Below are 17191 nucleotides of genomic sequence, written 5' to 3' on the forward strand. Positions count from 1 at the left end.
AATCTTTTTATTCTCTTTGACAAAATTACCCTTCCGACTTGAATCTTTTTAGACATTTGCCACTCTATAGTGGCTCCTTACACTTCTTATTTTGAAAACCCTATGTCTTATAACTCAACCCTAAACAAGCGTGGATCTACTTGAAAAGATCGGGTTTCCAGGAACCCACTCGATTTGGAATTTTAGTGATAACTGATAACTTATATTGAAAATTCACAAGGAACTGATAAATAAATTAATATTGAACCCATAACAAAAGATATCCCACTGGTATTCCCCCGTGTTTCTAAACAAGAGGTACCAAGTTTGGTTCTTGATGGCCATTTCTTTGGGTATTTTAAGCACGCATCGGCAGTGCTTTACCTCCGGCTGCCTCCACCTCTGATCGAATCATCGGCAACCCTAACGCCGTCCACCACTCCAATCTCCATCCATCTTTCATCTAGAGACTCAAGTCTTTCACTCTCTTAGGTGTGTTAATTTGTCAATCTAACTTTTCAATATGTTGTGTTTTAATCTGCTTGAAACTATGATTAGTGAAGTTATTTTCTAGTGTGTTGTGTTTTAATCTGCTTGAAACTTAAAACTTAGGGATGTTAACTTTTAACCAACTGTGGTGAAAGTTAGAATTTAGGGCTTGTGGTGGCTGACGATGGACTCTGGACTCTGTGTTTGATTTTGGAAATTAAAATGTGGATAAGCGGAATAACAATGTTAGGAGGCGTGCTATTTTAGTGTTGTGATGTTTTAAGAAACCCTAATTCATGTTCTACATTAAAACCGAAAAAGTTTTCAAAAAGACACAAGGGCCGGGAATCGAACCCACATCAGAATCTTTGTTATATGTTCACCCCATAATTTATTTAAGGGTTTACCCTGTATTTTCTATATAGGTATCTACTAATAATTCAAAACCGAGTGTGTTCCTGTGGTGTGAATGCATTATGTCTATTGCTTCCGTCAATCATGTTCATATTTGTTAAAATATCGAGTCGTAGTTAATTGTATAGGTTTGAGTGATAGAAAGATGAGATTGTAGTGAAAAGTCACATTCGCACGAATTTGTCGTTCGTGCGCAATTGTTAACCCTGATACGTCCCAAGGTGCCAGTCATTAAAAAGCCCCATTCGTACCAAGGAATGTGCTACTGTGTCATTGAGATTACACACAAAAGGCTAGTGTTTAATTCACTCAATGTTGACTCTGATACCAACCTGTCACACCCCGATATTTCCACATATTACCGGTGGGCCCGGTGGGGAGTATTGTGACGTAGTTGATATCATCATAGTCAAATAATCACAGTTCAATGCACAGCGGAAATCTAAAGTAAATATATTACAAACTGATTCAAAAGTAACATCAATGTTACAAAAGGATTGTAAGATGGATCCATAGGCGGATCTTAAAACAGAAAGATAAACACTGTTCAACAGACTCTAGACGTCTAGAACTTGCAAGATTCCCTATTAACGCCCTGAGCTCCCAGCCAATTACGTACAGTACCTGTCACTTAATCTTTTTGGAAAATACGCCAGTTTACACTGGTAAATACAATTAACTGACTCTTTTGAAAACATTTATGAATATTAATTTAAATGCACAAGGCACAAATATCCTTTTTAACTTGGGACAATTACATAAAAATAATCTTGTATACAGATTTACATGTTCGTTATACATTTAGGGCCCGATGTAGAAACCGAGTCAAGATTAACAGACACACCACAAGTATAGGCCCACAAGAGAGTGAGATACCGTTTTTCTTACGCAACTGTCAGGTGTATGCCTACACCCCGTGCTTAAGAGATGGCCATTTTCTTAATAATGATGCCAAGGATATCCGGGACATGGTCATTAACCCCCAAAGGCTTTATTTCAAACAAGACAGATTAAAACAGGTTACCTCAATAATTCAACCACTATTCGATTAAACATTCAATACCCGACCAAGCGGTATTTTTATAAAAGCGTATCCCAAGCCCGTATAGGGAAAATAAGTTAAAAGTATTTACCTGAGCTTAAAATGCAATTTATACTCAGCCGTATATTCTAATCAGCAAGCACAAGTACCTCTACTAGGGCTCTCAATCTGGAACGAAGGTTTTATTAACCTATTAGATTCCTAACGAGTCTTATTTAAGAGTTAACTTAGACCGGTTAGTTTTAAGGAAAGGTTTACGGTTCAAAACGCAAGATTAAGCGAAGATCGGATTTGAATGTGATTTAGACCCGACAAGTTATGGAGACTTGTATAATATGGGTAAACCAAACACATTCTGAATTTTGAAGTGAAAATTATAAGGTTTGACCCGTTTCGGTTAATTTATGCAAACTAGTTACATAAACCGTACCGAATGCGCAAGATGAATAACGGGTAACCAAATGAGTCATGAACATGTTCCATAAGTTAATATGCTTTAATATGTTGTGATATCAGTAGGATACCTTCCATTATGCCCAAAAACGAATTTAAAATTAATTTAAGCCCCGTAGGGGTAGTCTGGTCATTTTAAGGATTATAAAAGAGGTTAAATAGCAATCTGAGGTTCTGGTCTAAAATAATTAGTAGAAATATTTATTTTAATAAGTTATATCAGTAAGATATCATATATATGTGAAATTTATCATTTATGACCAAACTATGCACCGTAGGGGCATTTTATTCATTTCACATATGTTATAAGGGTTAAATTTGGAAAATCTAAGTTCAAAACTTTTTTTCACTGTTAAAGTATAAAAAATTATTCATAACATCAGTAGGTAACAAAACTTAGGTGCCAAATACGGTTTTAAACCATACTTTGCGCCTAAATCGCATAAATGTCGGTATTTGACGATATTCGGGTTGATTAAGGAGATCTGAGATTTTGACCAGCCTTTATAGTTTAAAATAACTTATTTAATATATAAATTCAGTAGAAAAAGCTTTGATATGTAAAGGAGGTGTAAAACTCATTTTATTAGCGAAAAGGGCACCATCGTCCATTACCGAGCCTATGCGAGAACTCTATGTTCTGATAAGTTAAATAATTAATAAAAATTTCCAAAAATCCCCAAATATTATATTACAACATTAGGTAAAAGGTTTGATGTCAAAATTTGAGTTTAAATAGGATTTATATCAAATATGCCGTTTAATTAATTAAAAGGCCTTCATTTACGATATTGAGCATAACTCTCATTTAAGACCATAAACTGGTGTCAAACTTTTAGGACATACTTTAATATCAGTAATAAAGGTTTTTGTCCTTTCACATTTTCAAAAATCTCGTTTTAATATCAAAAAGGCATAACGGTCAACTTTCAAGCATATAACGGAAACATGCATATGAACTCTAATTTTAAAGGATCAAATAGTGTAACTTCAGAGGGTTATACTAACATATAATATAGTCACAAAGGAACCCTAAGGCATAATTAAACTGTAACACCCGTCTAATAATTTAACATTTTTCGTTTTGAGTTACGAAAATAATTAAGAAATTATTCGTAAATACTGCCAATAATACGGGTGAATTAAAACTTTTACAATTTGAAAGTATTACAACAAAATGTAATTAAGTTCGTCATTTAAAAGTAACAACGAAACGTCATGCGGAAGCTTATTTCTTTGATCGTGTTCGGTCCTTCCTAGTGCTTGATCTTCATCCGAGAACACTTGGTATATATCTGTGATCAAAACCAACCCAAATGTTAGTTTTGATGCTTAAATAATAGATTAAACAAGTTCTAAGTGACAAACCATGAAATAAAATAAGATGTGCCAGTTCTGTAGTCTGTCGCGGGCGGCGACAGACTTGGTACTAGCTTACGCGGGCCGCATCACGCGAAAGCTTATACGCGTTTAAAAACGGTCCGGACGGGTTCACAATGCATCAACGGGTAAAATAAACAATTTTCGCGAACTGACACATGCTCGCGTAGCGCGATGAACTGGGCCTTCCCCGTCGCGCTACGCTAAGACCTGTTTTCGACAGAATGTTGATGCTGGTTGCTGCATATTCTCAGCAACACCGATTTTTACGGAAACGGCCATAACTTCTTCGTTATTGATCCGTTTTACCTGATTCTTTTTCCTACGCGTCCGTAATTTAATCCTCCATCATATGGAGTTGAAATCCAACATCCAACATAATAAAATTTCAGACTTTTAATCCTCGGCTTATTACCCTTTTTACCAACTTTTGACCCGTTCATGAATTCATCTAACAAACTTGATTGTGGCCCTTGTTTCTTTCGTAAACATATTATTATGATTATTTCCTATTGTACAAGGTTCAAATCACGGGTTATTACACATTCCTAACCCGTTTCGCTAATACTTCTATTTTGACCCGTTAAGGGTATTTACGTATTTTAGTCTAGAACTTGTGCTTTTCTTTTGATACCACAATATTTTCCATGTCTAATTAACTACAAATATACCACAACTATTTTGTGGTGGATTTAACATATGAACCCCTTTTTCCCAATTTTACCCATCAGTTGGTCATTTTTCCCCAATTAACTATTTCTAGGCGTTCGACCCGCAATTGTTTTTGCCTAGAACTTTTATACACATCTAAGGGTTACAAACTCATAATATAAGTTTCTAAGCAACCTCTAAGGGTCGTTTACATTGTTTACCTATTAAGGGCTCTTTGGTCACATTTAGTCCTTCATTTTGAAATGAAGAATTTCGGCTAGATGTTAGACCTTCTTGCACTTTTAACTATAAATTCACATATGCGTACCTGGCTCGGATCATAGTATTGACCCGTTTACATACTTTTTGCTTTAAATTTTCTAATTAAAGCAACGCAACACATATTATTTCCTGTAATCACAAAACTTAATAAGCGATTGTCAAATGTTATTGCCAATTGGTGTTAACCACACCATTTGACCCATTTAGTCTAATTGACCATTTGTCCGTATTGAGATGGTATTTAATTACCATTTCACCCCTTTAACCTATCCCGGTTTTTCTTTGAACTTGTTTTACTTAAAACCATTTTTAATTATTCGTCATTACATGACTAATTTACCATTTTCCCCTCATTCCAACTCTCATTGAATCGCGTCGGAATATCACATACCAACCACTTAGTAGCATTCATATCATTACTTGAAATTAAGTAACTTTGCAAATAATGTAAAGGGGCGTAAGCTCTACTTACCTCGCATCCGAATACGTTTTCTTCTCGTGCTTGATTCGTTTGACCGCTTCTTTTCCAAGCCTCCACCTAGCTCGTTAGGCGACAAACTATCATTATTCACAAGGTGGTTAGATTAGTCATTTCAATTCACGACTATTCCACCTTACGTATTTAGTCAAACTATGCAATTACGCGTTTCATTCGTAATTTCAACATATAACATTCACTTAGGCATTTTAACAAACACCTTGCGGGCATAATTTCTCACAATTTATTAACAAGCTCAATACTTGTCATTTAGCCATGGTTAACATCAACTAAGCATGTTTACATCAATTTTCACATTAACAAAAATCTGAATTTACTTCCTAGAACTCAAATTACACTAGAACCACAATTAAAATTCTAGTGTTTAACATGTTCCTACAACACCCACTTATCACTTTCAATGGTGATTGTGAATTCACAAGAAATAAACATGATTTCAACATGTGATTGACTAGGGTTTTACTCCTAGACATTATATCATTCCTATTTCATCCAATTAACAAACATGCAACATCAGATTTCTACTTTTCTAAATTCATGAGAATTTCAAGTAGTGAATTCTTGTCAAATTTTACATACCTTATGATCTCCTTGCAATGGGGATCACTAATCTTTGTTCGATTTTCGCTTAGAACTTGATTTGAACCTTCAATTTCTGAGATTTGTGAAGTTTTTGGGTTTGAAGAACCCTGGTCGCCCTTGCTTGCCTGGGTCGATCCTCACACACGCCCACACTAGGATTTGGGTTTTTAATTTTCTTGTTTTTATGTAATTAAGTTTCAAACTTAGCAACATATGCCCCTCATGTTTAGTTATTTATTAAATCAGTCCCAACCTTCTTATTTTTTTTTAAACCCACATTCCCTCTTATTAACTAAACCAAACATTTCTAGTTAACTTAGCGGGTTTCGGGGATATTTACGACTAAGTTTATTTTAGGTCCCGTTATCTCAGACCGTTTATAAACTTTATTTATCCGTAGACCTTTATTTATCTTTTTATTAAATATTAGGTTTATTTACTTAAAATTCCTAATATTCACTGGGTAAATTTTATTACTAATGGCACTTTACCCGTCTTTTAGTATTAACGGGGTTTGATTACCAAACCCGTTTTTGGGGTGTTACATAAACTAAGCTAATTCGGGTCAGAACTGAAAGTCAAAGCAAAAGTCAACTTTTGCGACTTTCGGTTGCGAACCGATTCTAAACTTAGAATTGTCGGGTTGAACATGCCTAGACATGTTCAATTAATATTCACCAAGTTATTAAAGTGATAAAACTGATTTTATAGCTTCTATAATATTAGTTATGAATTTTCATTTAAAAACTGACCCGTTTGACTTTTATTTTAATTACTTTGACCCGACAATTCACTAATTAACGTGGTAATTAGGAGGTGCCCTTATGAGGGTTTAACACCTACCTAATTACGATCACGTAGCCATGTTCGTTGTGAACCATGGCTTGACCATACAAGGTCTAGCTAAAAGTCAAAGCGTTTATCGCAAACGCTTGACTTTTCGGCTTTAAGAGCCAAACAAAATAACTAAGCATGAAAGGAACACTTACAAGTGGTCCTTAGGACAGAAGATAACTCAATAGGAGGTTCCAATGATTAGGATCCTCAGATTTGAGTCTAGAGAGCAAGAACTCAAGAAAATGGTGAAATGAAATGAAAGATTTCACCTCTATTTATAGTGTTTGGAGGGTCTTTAGATGATCAACAAGTGTTATTGAGAAGTTACAAGATGATTACAGGTGTAATAGCAGCTTTCAAAACCATCAAAGACCCCAAGAATCAATTATGTGTGACAAGGAAGCAAAACCAAAGCTGGTTTTCAGAATTTTGTTGCTACAATGGTATACGGATCGTAAGGGTCGTGTATACGGTCCGTAAGGACATGTACAGCTCACACAAAGTTTCATTTGTTGTCACTTTTGGTCCCTGCACTTGATACATGCCATTTCCGATACATTTAAGGCCCGTTAAACCATTTTTAAGGCTATACAATGATGCCTAAACATAGGGAACATGAAACATGCTAAAAAATATGTCGGATGTCAGTTTGTTTGGTCGTACGGTCACGTTGTTCGGCTAATTACGACGAAACACGAACGGACGCGAAAACGAACCAAATTACGCGACGAATGGAATTTCGTAAAGCCAATCACTAAAATAAAATATTTTAATGCTTACATAAATTTTTGGATGTCCGGATATATTCAGAACATAAGATATGCGCGAAAATGCAAACTTATGCACTTTTTGACGCTTTTAGTCCCTATTGATCAAATAAGTTTATTTTTGCGCACCAAACACCTCTAAGCCTATTTCTAAGCTATGTAAAGGATATTTAGGGCATGTTTAACTTATGATCATATTCCGGAAGGTTCGATACCATACGAATTGGTATACTTTTGTAGTTTGACGCAAAGAGTCCCTCTAATGCACAAACTTGCTCATATCAGTGTTTAATTGCATCGAATCCTTATCTAATCCACATTAGGCATTCTTGAGAGTATTATTAAACATCACGATGCTTTGGGTTCATAAAAAGGTCATTAAGAGGTATAATTAAACATATTGACGCTTTTAACCCCTTAAACTTGCAAAGTTACGCGTAACGTCACTTAAAGGCATAAAAACCTTAGTCGGCCAATATTTGGCATTTCCGGGAGTATAATCAATTATCATGAAGCTCTCGGTTTGTTAAAAGGTCACTCAGAGATAAGAATTAACATGTTGACGCTTTTAACCCTCCAACGCGCAAATTTTCAATTAATTATGCAAATGGCTATTCTCGATCAACAAGTGGCCCATTTGTGAATATGATTACCATGTAATGTTATTCAAAGGCTTATAATAAGCATGTTAACATTTCCAGTCCTTCTATAATCAAAGTTTTTGATTTTTCGCAAAATTAGCCCCTCAAATTCAACGTTTGACTTTATTAGGGTTTATTACACGTGTTAATACATCATTGGACGTGATTTTACGAGGTGTTACATCCTCACCCCCTTAAAAGAAATCTCGACCTTGAGATTTGCCAAAGTAATGGAAGTACTTTCTATCGTATCATGGACTTAACTTCCAAAGCATATTTGGGCCTCTAAGGCATCTCAGTTGACCTATACAATAGGTATATACTCTCCTTCGGAGCTTGTTAACCTGTCGATTCTCAATCTATACAGGTTTCTTATCAACCCATAAATTTTCATTAGTTTGCATATCATTATGTGATAATGCTTCTTGTCTTAATGACGAAACATATCCTTAAATCACTCGTGTGGGACACATTGATTTCCATCAAGCTCCTCTGGTAAGCTTTAGCTTATAGTTTACCAATCTTGATATATTCGATTTCCTCGAATGATTCTATATATCAGAGCTTAACTAGACCTATATATTAAAAATTTAGCACACCCTTCTTAGGGCGATACCTTCAATTGAACTTCATTCCTTATTAAGGACTTAAAAGGGTTGCGACTTTTATCAATCCTTGATTTTCCGCCGATTACTGGAAACTTTCAGAAGATTATGAATTCGTATGATCTTATTCGTTGTTCCCAAGAAATTTCCAGGTCCTACTAATTCGGACTTACCAAACTTCTGTCCAACAATAGATGTTTAGCATCCCATCTATACAAGGTCTCCAAAGGAGCAGCCTTGATGCTTACATACTAGCTATTAGTTATAGGAGAGCTTATTTAAGGTGGGATAGTCTTTCCAGCTACTGCTTAAACCAATCTTAAGGAATAGCTAATCCTTACAGTTAGTCGAACAAATCGACGATCCTGGGCAGCCGAAGGCGATTCTTAATAGTTGCCTAAATAGGGTTGCGGTAATTAATGCATAAGCAGAATGAACCGTCTTTCTTAATTAATAGTACCGAACTTTCAGAATTATGATTTTGGCTTTTCAATAGATGTAACTCTAAGCGAGGTATTATTCTTAACGCTACTAGTCTTCGGAGGTAAACAGGGTACTTCTTTGGAGAAGACAATCAAAACATAAGGAGATTACAGAGATTTTCCAAATCTCAGGCTCTGGTTCATTTATCATTATTGCCTGCATCAGACCAATGACACCTTTTCCTTACGAATCCATGGATACCTTAATCAGAGACACTTTCTTGGACAATTCCATTCTGGATATCTTCTTTGAATACCCTTAGCTGACTTTAGTCCAATATGACCATTGGGATATCTTAGTGGTTCCATGCATTAAACCTCCATACTGATCAGGCATGGAAGCAATCTATGGAACATATTAAGATACACCAATCCTCATATGGCACTTTCATCATATAGTCTGGTATTTGCAATTGATAGAAATCGAAGAGATATCAACTAACATATACTGGCGTACTTCATCTGGAGAGAGGGTACTCTAAAATTTTACGACTGAAGATTTCTGACAGGAACAGAAGAAATGGTTCCTATGATTTTCGTCTGTAGGTTTTACCTTACACTTAATCTTTGGGGTTCTTATGGAAGACTTTAAGAGTTTGCTATACTTACAATTTACGAAGGATTTACTGGTATCCGAATCAAAACAGAACTCTTAGCATTTATATTACAATAAATGTTAAAGAATGTACCTAATGTCATTATTGATATGAACTACCTCTGGCACTCTTCAGGAGAGTTTAAGCGCTTTTATTCTTAGGCTTTCCATCCTTAGCTGCACTTCCCCTGACAGATGTAGGGCATGTAGTCTTGATGTGGCCTTTCTCACCATAGCTGAAACAGACTGCATTCTTCATGTCCTTGCAATCCGACGTTCTATGCTCTTTTGATTTGCAGATCCTAGAAGCCCTAGGCTGCGATTGGGATTTTGATTCGAACCAGCACTTCCCTAGATGGCGCTTCTTGCAGGTCTTGCATACAGGTTTATTGTTGGACTCTTGCTTACCCTTTTTCTTAGAATTCTGGGAGTTATCTTCCTCCATTTTCCTTTTTAGTTCATCCTTTGCATTTGAGGCATGAACAAGATCCTTCTCGTGAGTAAGGAAGTGTGGTCTTAGATGAGATTTGGAGCAAGTAGCCTTGGGCTCCTTGAACTTTTTCACGGCCTTCCTCACAGCCTTTCCAACAACTGCGTCTATCATAGCTTGGAGAACATATTTGTCAATTCGGAGGTTCACAATTGTAGTATCTTTAGCATGTGTCGCATCATCAATGGCGCGATTGACGGTTATCTTATCCGAGTTTGTCATACTCAAGACTTGGTTCCTAACACCCAATAAAACAATTACTTAGTTGCAATCCAACAACCGCTATTCATCATCCTGATGACCTAACATCTACTGACCATGGTATCATTAAATCATACAGGCTATATAGTACGAACATTCTTAATGAATGTTATTTAAATATATATCAATTATACTTAGCCTAGGCCATAAAAAGACTATCAATGGCATTTAAGGTTTGGACCTAGTCCATCACCTTTTTGACAGGGTATTAAATGTCACATCTGTCTTGATCATATTGATGATTTTGGAGAGCTTGAAAGCTTGTCATAAGGATATTGGAGAAGAGCGATTCCTAATGGATATAAAGCATCCATCTAAAGTTGTTGAAGCAGTCTCTAAAGTATCATCGGCCAATTCTACCTCGCGTTATATGTCTAGAGTCCTAATCAGGCGGATACAACCGTTTACAACATTTATTGTCCATAATAGACTTATCTGCGCCAGAATCAAACAAATTCCCGCATAAACATCATTGATAAGGAAAGGTACCTGTTATGATGTTATCTTTCTGTACTGCCTCTTGGGTGTTTATCTGGAAGACTCACGCGTTTGTTTTCTTGGCCTCTTCAGGCTTCTTCTGATTCCTAGGGCAGTTAGTCTTGATATGCCCCTTCTCATTGCAACCATAACAGGTTGCATCTTTCAACTTCTTGCAATCCAAGGCTTTATGTTCCTTAGACTTGCAGATCCCACAAGGTAGAGGCTGAGATTCAAATCTGCACTTCCCAAGGTGGTATTTCCTACAGGTTTTGCACCTGGTCTTTTCACCCGACTGTTGGTTGTCCTTCTTAAACCCGGAACTCTTCTTATGATTAGAGTCCCACTTTTTCTTCTTATCGGAGCGATGAGAATTCTCATCCTCCCTTTTACGCTTCCTTCATCAGAAGCTTTGGCAGCCTTGTTTCTGACTACATCGAGTGTGAGAGATAGTGACAGATCTGCCGCTGCCCTGAATGTAGTAGGTCTCGATGCTTTCACACTTGCCTTGATTTCCGGGGCTAGACCCACAATAAAGCGAGCTATACGCTTTGGTTCCGGTGTGATCAAATAAGGAACCAATCGAGACATAGTATTGAAACTTGTAAGATATGCCTGACAATCTAAGTTCTTCATGACAAATGTCAAGAAATCAGCCTCAATTTTCTCAACTTCATGTTGAGGACAGTAATTTTCTTTGATAAGAGCAACAAACTGATCCCATGTCAGATTATACAACGGGACCTTCCCAGTAGCTTGGATTAGTGACCTCCACCAAGCTAGAGCTTTTCCCTTAAAAGATTCTGAAACAAACTTCACAATGTCTTGCTCTGCACATCCACTAATATCAACAACGGTGTCCATCTCATCGAGCCACGTCATGCAATCGATGGCTCCATTTTCTCCTGTGAAGTCTCTGGGCTTGCAGGAGACAAAATATTTATATGAACAGGTTTTAACACGTGGCTCTTGGTGAAGCACAAGCTGTCTAGACGGAGCACTACTCTGATTTGATGAGTGATGAGAATCATTCTTATGAGATACATGCGTTTGGGAAGGTGGTTTTGCATGAGGTACAGACTGAGTTCTGGCGCGAGTTCCACTTGATTCATTATACTGTCTGTCAAGAGCTCGAGTAACGGCATTATCTATTAATGCCTGCAGTTCTGCACCAACTATATTGAATCTGGTAGTATCATTATTCTCCCTCGGGTGGCTGTTAACCTCATCTGATCCAGCCATGTAGCTTGATTGCTACATAAATATTGACAATGATTTATTCAGAGGTTATTATGGAATCATCATTTTTGACGATTCATTAACCATGGTAATATAAGCCATATTAGTTCATTTGTTAATTATATTTAATTACTATTTTCATTATAATTTATCCTAGTTATAAAACATTAAGGATATTAGAGTGGCACAAAAGGCCTAGTCACAAGGACAGTGTTAAATTTATAAGCCATGATTTCAGAAAATCAAGGCATTAAGGTTTGAACATAGTTCATTACCTTTTCTTGACAGGGAGTCATAGACTACCACTGTCTTTTGTCTCGTTAGACATTGAATATGGCCCGTAGGCACTTCATCACAACTGGATGTTTGTTAAATGATCATCTTAATTGATGATGTAAGCCATGATTTCTAGATTATTAGGCTAGATAAGAATTTGGAAGGATCCAATATAAGGATGACTTGTGTGATTTCATCGAATCACATTTGCCAGGAGTGCTAACATGTTTTCAGATGTTAACAAGGGTTTAAATCTTAAAAAAAGGTTTTACCATCTAGGCCATGTCTAAATGACATATAGGCTAGGTTATACCTCCAAGATTTTCTTTCAATATTCAATGGCAGATCAATTACAAAAGGAATGATATTTTTGATTTATTTTATATATAATGGTAATGAATTTTTGAATCATTAACTGAAAGAAGTACATAGATGCCCCTAAACGGGACTTAAAAGAAATAACATTGTCCACTCAGGGACTTAGAAGATATATATGTCCTTATAGGGACTACGATAGAGATGAAAAGTAACGAGAAAATTCCATCTTCATTCTATTTCTGAAAGTTTTCTCCTTGGTTCTCTGTGTGAGGTACGAATACTGAAGGTTTTGGTGGGTAATCCAAATCTTCTATTTTAGGAATCTTTGCAAACATGGAATCTAAGGATTTTATGGCTAATAAATAATATAAATCACGAATAAGGTCGGGATAGGTATAACCCAAGTTTAGGATTTCAAGACTCGGAGGTAAGAAAGATGAGTCCTTTGGGTCCATAGGTATTATCTTTGGAGCGGGAGCTTCAGGGACAACTGGTATGAACTCCCCCGATGTTGGCATCTTATTTGAAGTTTCAAAAGTCTTGGGTATAGAAGTTGAAATATGGTTAATGGGTTCAATGGTCCTTCCTCCATACTGGTCGTATGCTAATTCGAGCTGTAGTACGAAGCTTTGCATTCTTAAACTTCGGATTTGGAGAGCCTCCACAGATGGCGGATTTGCTCAGCGACATATTCCTGAAGTACAAAATATCGAAAACAATGTATACATATAATAGGGATGAGATCATTCCTAGTTCAAGTCTAGACTCGGAAGTCAAGGAATGTGCTACCGTGTCATTGAGATTAAACACAAAAGGCTAGTGTTTAATTCACTCAATGTTGGCTCTGATACCAACCTGTCACACCCCGATATTTCCACATATTACCGGTGGGCCCGGTGGGGAGTATTGTGACGTAGTTGATATCATCATAGTCAAATAATCACAGTTCAATGCACAGTGGAAATCTAAAGTAAATATATTACAAACTGATTCAAAAGTAACATCAATGTTACAAAAGGATTGTAAGATGGATCCACAGGCGGATCTTAAAACAGAAAGATAAACACTGTTCAACAGACTCTAGACGTCTAGAACTTGCAAGATTCCCTATTAACGCCCTGAGCTCCCAGCCAATTACGTACAGTACCTGTCACTTAATCTTTTTGGAAAATACGTCAGTTTACACTGGTAAATACAATTAACTGACTCTTTTGAAAACATTTATGAAAATTAATTTAAATGCACAAGGCACAAATATCCTTTTTAACTTGGGACAATTACATAAAAATAATCTTGTATACAGATTTACATGTTCGTTATACATTTAGGGCCCGACGTAGAAACCGAGTCAAGATTAACAGACACACCACAAGTATAGGCCCACAAGAGAGTGAGATACCGTTTTTCTTACGCAACTGTCAGGTGTATGCCTACACCCCGTGCTTAAGAGATGGCCATTTTCTTAATAATGATGCCAAGGATATCCGGGACATGGTCATTAACCCCCAAAGGCTTTATTTCAAACAAGACAGATTAAAACAGGTTACCTCAATAATTCAACCACTATTCGATTAAACATTCAATAGCCGACCAAGCGGTATTTTTATAATACCGTATCCCAAGCCCGTATAGGGAAAATAAGTTAAAAGTATTTACCTGAGCTTAAAATGCAATTTATACTCAGCCGTATATTCTAATCAGCAAGTACAAGTACCTCTACTGGGGCTCTCAATTTGGAACGAAGGTTTTATTAACCTATTAGATTCCTAACGGGTCTGATGAAACAATGGTTAACCGGGCAGGGTTAACACACTGGTCTCGTCAAGAAGGGATAATCCCTTCCTCTCGGAGATCGCTGGCTGGGTCACCGGTGGATGATCTCCTGCACAAGGAAACAAGCCGTGACTCGTAACAAGGAGGATGGGGTGGGGGGTGCTCCTTGTTACCACTCTCCGGCGTGAGAATCAGTAGTTTGCTTGGGAAGCAAAGCAAGATTGTAGTAGTAGTTAGAGAGTTGTGAAGAGATACCTCAAACCTGGTTTGGGGTCGGTATTTATAGCCGAGGAGTGATGGAGGAGATTGATGGATGGGCTGACGACGAGCTGCACCGTTGCAGGTGTGTCAGTCTCGCCGGCCGTGGGGGTTACGCCACGTCAGCCCATTGCTTTAATAGCTCTGACAGGGGACTATCGCCGGCGCCACTTGCCTCGTGGTGTCAGCCACTTGCCTGGCGTGTCAGTCCACTTGCTGGATATGCAGGGTGCGGTGCGAGCCGCATCGCTGCATGCGGTAACGTCTGAAGTTACCGCGTCTCCTACTTGTGATCAAGAAATACGCGAGATGCGGTGTTGGCCGCATCATCGTATGTTGGAGACTATTTGCTCGCTTCCCTTGTCGTGACGAAAATGGCCATATGATGCGGTGCCAGCCGCATCGATATGTTCATCTTCTTTCGTACTTGGGTCAAGCTATTTATCTTTGAACCGAATGGGTTCGAAGGATGTGACCGCATGGGTGCGGTTTGCTTACTGGTAGGGGTTTGTTTGATGCGGGTAATGGTCGTTTTGGGACCATACCCCTTCAAGTCCCCCCAGTCTAGTGTTGCTCCCTTGTGCAAGTTGCACGTGGGAGGAGTACTGGACTTATGGTGTAGGAAGGTAGTGTGGCAGTCTGGAGAAAATTTTAGGCCAGATCAACCTGGTGATCTGGTAAAAAATCCGGCTATGCCTCTTCCGTACCGGTGAAGGGGTTTCGCTTGATGCGAAATTCTCAGCCGTTGCATGTCATCAGGTGGGTTGCCACCTGTTGTTGTGTTGAAGGCCTGTTAGGGACCTTCATAGTAATGCTGCACAAACTTCGAACCAACCTCTTGGATGGTGGTTCGAAGGTTTGCACATGTTTCGAACCTCTTGGAGGTGGTTTCTTCTTCGAACCATTTGCCAGAATGGTGCACGAAGAAGAAAAGAAAAACTTGTAAACCAACCTTTGCGGTCAGGTTTGAAGGTTTTGGATGTTGTGTTAGAACTTTGCTCAAGTTCTATGTTCAGCATCCTATGATGAGATGACCATCCCTTTTTTGTTGGGTGTTCGTGTTCATCTTGATAGCTCTCAAGTAACCGTACGTTCTTTGCGGTTACTTCGTTGCGTCATTGTTGGCCGTGTTTGGTCGAACAATGTGGATCTAGACTATGGGTAAATAAACATGGTCATAGGCAAGGGGATGCCCATCGTTGTTTATTCCATGCGATCCATTGGTAGGTAAACAAAGTCCTAAGCAGACTTGTTACCGCTGTCCGCTGGCAGGTAAACAAAGTCATAGGCAGACTTGTTACCGCTGTTCGGACACTTGCTGCTTGATAAGTGTTTGTTTAGAGCACGTATCTGCGTTCTTTCTGGAGCCACTTACCTTCACGCTCCAATACCGAGTTTATAACGAGGTAGCCTCGTTCGGTGATGTGGAGTGAGTTTTGCTCTTCCGTAGCAACCATTCTGCGGAAGCTATGGTTATGTCTGTAGCTCTTTATGGGTGTCTGCGATGTTGCAGTCCCATATTCGCTCAAAGTGTGCTTGTTGCACGGATGTAACTCTTGAAGGTTCAGGAGTCAGGGCTGCTGATGTGCGGGCGCGTAGATTCCGTTCCTTCTTTCTTCTGAAGAAGTTGTTCATGCACCCTCTGTGGTTGTGAACCGGACAGGAGGGATTTGAAGCTTGAAGAAAAGGAAGGCAATGCGCTTTGCCTGTTCCTGAGATGCGGTTCAGTCCAAAGAACAACACTGGTTCTGAGCATCTGACACATCTGAATGGGTTCATGTGTGTCACTTCCGCATATTTCACGTGTGCTCGTGAGTGATGCGGAAAAGGTAATATATCCCTTTATAGCATAGATAGATATATTTCTACCTATTTTTTAGGGTATATAAAAAAAACGACATGCGGTATGGGTTATGGTGCGGTAAACCAGAAAAACCGCATGCCGCTTATGTTTTTTGGATAATGTTGTCGCTTTTTCTTGCCTACGTGGCTTGATCGCACGTGTGAGTTGGTAGAAGTTGGTGAGACGTTTCTGCATGTGCTGAAATGAAAGGACATTTGCACTGCCCGAGGCATTAAATGCACTGTAGCAGGGAGTGTAAACGTCTTCTTTGGCAGGCGCGTGGGCGGCCACGCGCGCGTGATAACCGTCAGCTAAAACGGCGCTCGACACGTGTTGTTGCAAGATACGCTCTTTTTGAACGTGATGATTTGCTTTCTCCCTCCGCATTAATTGCGATGGGTATATAAGGGGATAACCGTTTGTGGTTTCCTCTCACTTTGTCGAAAATTCAAAAAATTTGCCGTTTGAGAGAAAGTTGTCATCTGTTTTCTCCGACGATTTTTTCTGAAATTCCGGTGAGGTTTCTAGTGTTTCTGTTCACCATCTTCTGTCTTTTTG

Source organism: Helianthus annuus, chromosome 4 (genome assembly GCF_002127325.2).
Source record: "Helianthus annuus cultivar XRQ/B chromosome 4, HanXRQr2.0-SUNRISE, whole genome shotgun sequence".
Lineage (NCBI taxonomy): Eukaryota > Viridiplantae > Streptophyta > Magnoliopsida > Asterales > Asteraceae > Helianthus > Helianthus annuus.